The sequence below is a fragment of the Poromitra crassiceps genome (assembly GCF_964638095.1).
Source record: "Poromitra crassiceps genome assembly, chromosome: 6".
Classification (NCBI taxonomy): domain Eukaryota; kingdom Metazoa; phylum Chordata; class Actinopteri; order Beryciformes; family Melamphaidae; genus Poromitra; species Poromitra crassiceps.
The window spans coordinates 58,339,926-58,343,070 of NC_139627.1; the positions used below are offsets into that span (position 1 = coordinate 58,339,926).

A 3,145-nucleotide genomic window follows, 5' to 3' on the forward strand; every position below is an offset into this window, starting at 1 on the left:
TTTTCCACATAATTTCAGATTACATACAATTTGACACATACCAGTAGGTTATTTGCAACACACAACACATGTACAAGAATAAAATTATCTTATTTATTAACAAAACTTCACCTTTTCATAACTGCATTTATCATACATCTCTAGAAAAGGGAGTGATTGACAGATCGCATGTACAGTGATCACGGAACAATAGACCCTTCTCACGGGGGCCATTTTGTGTCGAGAAGCCAGGGTAAACACAGGTGCAAGCAAAACACTAATGAGGGTTTCCAACTTCCATGATTGGAATTTGGAAACCCTCATTAGTGTTTTGCTTGCACCTGTGTTTACCCTGGCTTCTCGACACAAAATGGCCCCCGTGAGAAGGGTCTATTGCAGGTGAAGCTGCAGCTCTGATGGATGAAAAATAAAGATGGCAACAGCCACCACTTCAACTCCAAACGGGAGACCAAAATCAAAGGGAGTGACTTGACAGATCGCATGTACAGTGATCATGAACAATAGCAGGCGGAGCTGCAGCTTTGGGAAACCCCCCAAGGATGAAAAATAAAGATGGCAACAGCCACCACTTCAACTCCAAACGGGAGACCAAAATCAAAGGGAGTGATTGACAGATTGCATGTACATGTACAGTGATCATGGAACAATTGCAGGTGAAGCTGCAGCTCTGATGGATGAAAAATAAAGATGGCAACAGCCACTTTTTGGGGAGTTTAGCTCGATTGCCATTTTGTCCCCACTTACCCTAAATATACACTGTCTTTACGGTCACTCTCGATGCAGTATGGAGAGAAGGGTCATATTTAGCGATACAACAGTGGAGGCGGCACTACCGTTCAAAGGCAACAAAACACAGCGCCTAAAGCTCTATGCACATGTGTACATGTTGTGACTAGTTTATTCACCATGCTATGAAATAAGAATCCATAGTTGCATGAAACATTATTTCCATAGTAAATCCATACCGGGTCACTTCCTTGTTTGTCTGTGGACAGCGCTTCCACGCATGCGTTATTTGCACATGCGCTGTACACCCGGCAGCGATGTTTACTAAATATTTATTTACCTCAAAAAATTGTTTTTCTGCATTTTGGATTAGTACCCGAGTCACAAGATGTACATAGAGCTTTTTGGCACTTTGTTTTGTTGCCTTTGAACGGCAGTACCGTTCTATCGCTAAATATGACCCCTCTCTCCATACTGCATCGAGAGTGACTGTAAAGACAGTGTATATTGGGGGGATATGGCAATCGAGCTAAACTCCCCAAAAAGTGGCCTATCCCTTTGTAATAACTATGCTAGGGTGTCATGTGAGCTTCTTGTGAGCCTTCAGAACTTGGGGCTGTCATGTCCCTTTCAGGGACAGCTTCCTGTGAGACTTCAGAACTTGGGGGTGTCATGTCCCTTTCAGGAACACCTTCTCTGCCGCTGACAAGTCTTCTGATCTTGTTGGTTCCCCTGTGAAAATTTAAATATCATTAGAATAGCCCCGTGAAAATTTTAATATCATTAGAATAATCAAGGCAATTTCACAAACATACTGGGGTATTACAACCAAAACTAGGCAAACCTAGTGTAGTCCGGCTGTGAACTGAAACATTTGATTCAGGACTTTATATTCACAAATGGTCCCATAACTTACACAAAATCTATGATGCATAGAGCAACATTCTCAGAATTTTGGGCAACACCCTATGCCCTAAAACAGATGCTGTAAAATGTGCCATGGATAATGGATGGAGATGCAATAAATCCAACAGAAAATGCTACAACAGAATCTGTGCCCCTACGCCCCGACTACAATTACAGCTCTATTATGAAACGAATACAACCCTAACACTGCAGGGGAAAAAAGAGCGATACAGGCAGAGAGATACACCAGATATCAGACCAGAACACTAATTGAGCACAGATCGGCTCTTCTCCTTTCAGAGAGAGCCTGGAGATGCAAGGTTAGCCTTCTTCTAATGGCTTTTCGGCAGAGAGGATGATGCCTTGTGGCACATCCCCTCCACCCCTTCATGCTCAGAACGCCCACGAGTTTAGCCTCAGGCAGGAAAATGTTTATCACATCACTGATGACATCACAATCGTGACAGACACCGCCAATTTTAATTAAGATATATCAATATAATATAAGCATGAATTAAGGTCAGGTTACATTCTATACGTTTTACACCCACTTTCAGTGATAGAGAAAACTAGAGAAACTTACTGTTCTTTGTCGCACTGCCTCACATCCTTCAACTTCTGGGCCATGCACTGTCTGATTAGAACCTCACTGGTGTTTGGGAACACAGCTTGCACTTGGTCTGTTGGAACAACAACAAAATACAAATTTACTTCAAGGTAAATTAAATTAAATAACTTAAGTTAACAAACAAAACAAAACAAAAAGACAGACCTCTTGACCAGAATATTTATTTTACACTATATTTTAGGCACTGTGTTTTGTTGACTTTGAGCCGCGATCCGCTTGGTCCTGTTTTAGTGCTGTCCATTTAACTACTGCACACCCTGACCCTCCAAACTGCACGGACAGTTGCTGTGAAGACGTGTATATCGATGTTTATTGGGGGCGATATGGAAAATTCGCTAAACTCCCCAAAAAGTGGCCTATCCATTTAAGTTTTTCAACTTATATCATCAAATGATGGTACTAACATGCATTGTCTGTGATCAGATTGCAATCCGATAGTGTGCTTGAAAACATTAGCATACCGTTGTTGCAGAGATCACGGGTCCCAGGCTGCTCCGCCGTTTCATGGGGAAGGGGTGGGGTGGTGCTGGTGGAGGCAGCAGTGGCTTCAGGAGACGACAGGAGAGACAGAGGCAGAGGGAAAGACAGTAGAGAGGCAGAGAAGGAGACAGGGATAGAGGTCATTATCACCTGACACTAACATGCATTTTTTTCTGAGATCAGACTGCAGCGCATCAGAGTCAAAGTAGCAAAAAATAAATATAAAAAAATATAAAAAATAAATAGATAAATGTATTTATTCCAAATCTATTTTTTTGACTAAATAATATTATATAGTATTTGTGTATTTAAATTAATATCCTTGCTTCTTTGTATACCACTATGCTGAGAACATCTGCACTATATTTGCAGAGCCTATTTGAATGTTGTTGTTTTTTAGTCACA

The 3,145-nt window shown here is 41.4% G+C and overlaps 1 long non-coding RNA gene across 1 annotated transcript; it reads right to left on the reverse strand.

Annotated features, from left to right (window-relative positions):
* Positions 1–431: 431 nt before the first annotated feature.
* On the reverse strand, positions 432–2,832 carry LOC310778494. The gene is made up of 3 exons (XR_014552774.1): positions 2,722–2,832; positions 2,216–2,312; positions 432–1,458 (listed from the first exon to the last, which is right to left on the reverse strand). It is a non-coding gene; the product is annotated as an uncharacterized lncRNA (long non-coding RNA).
* Between the last annotated feature and the right edge of the window lie 313 nt (positions 2,833–3,145).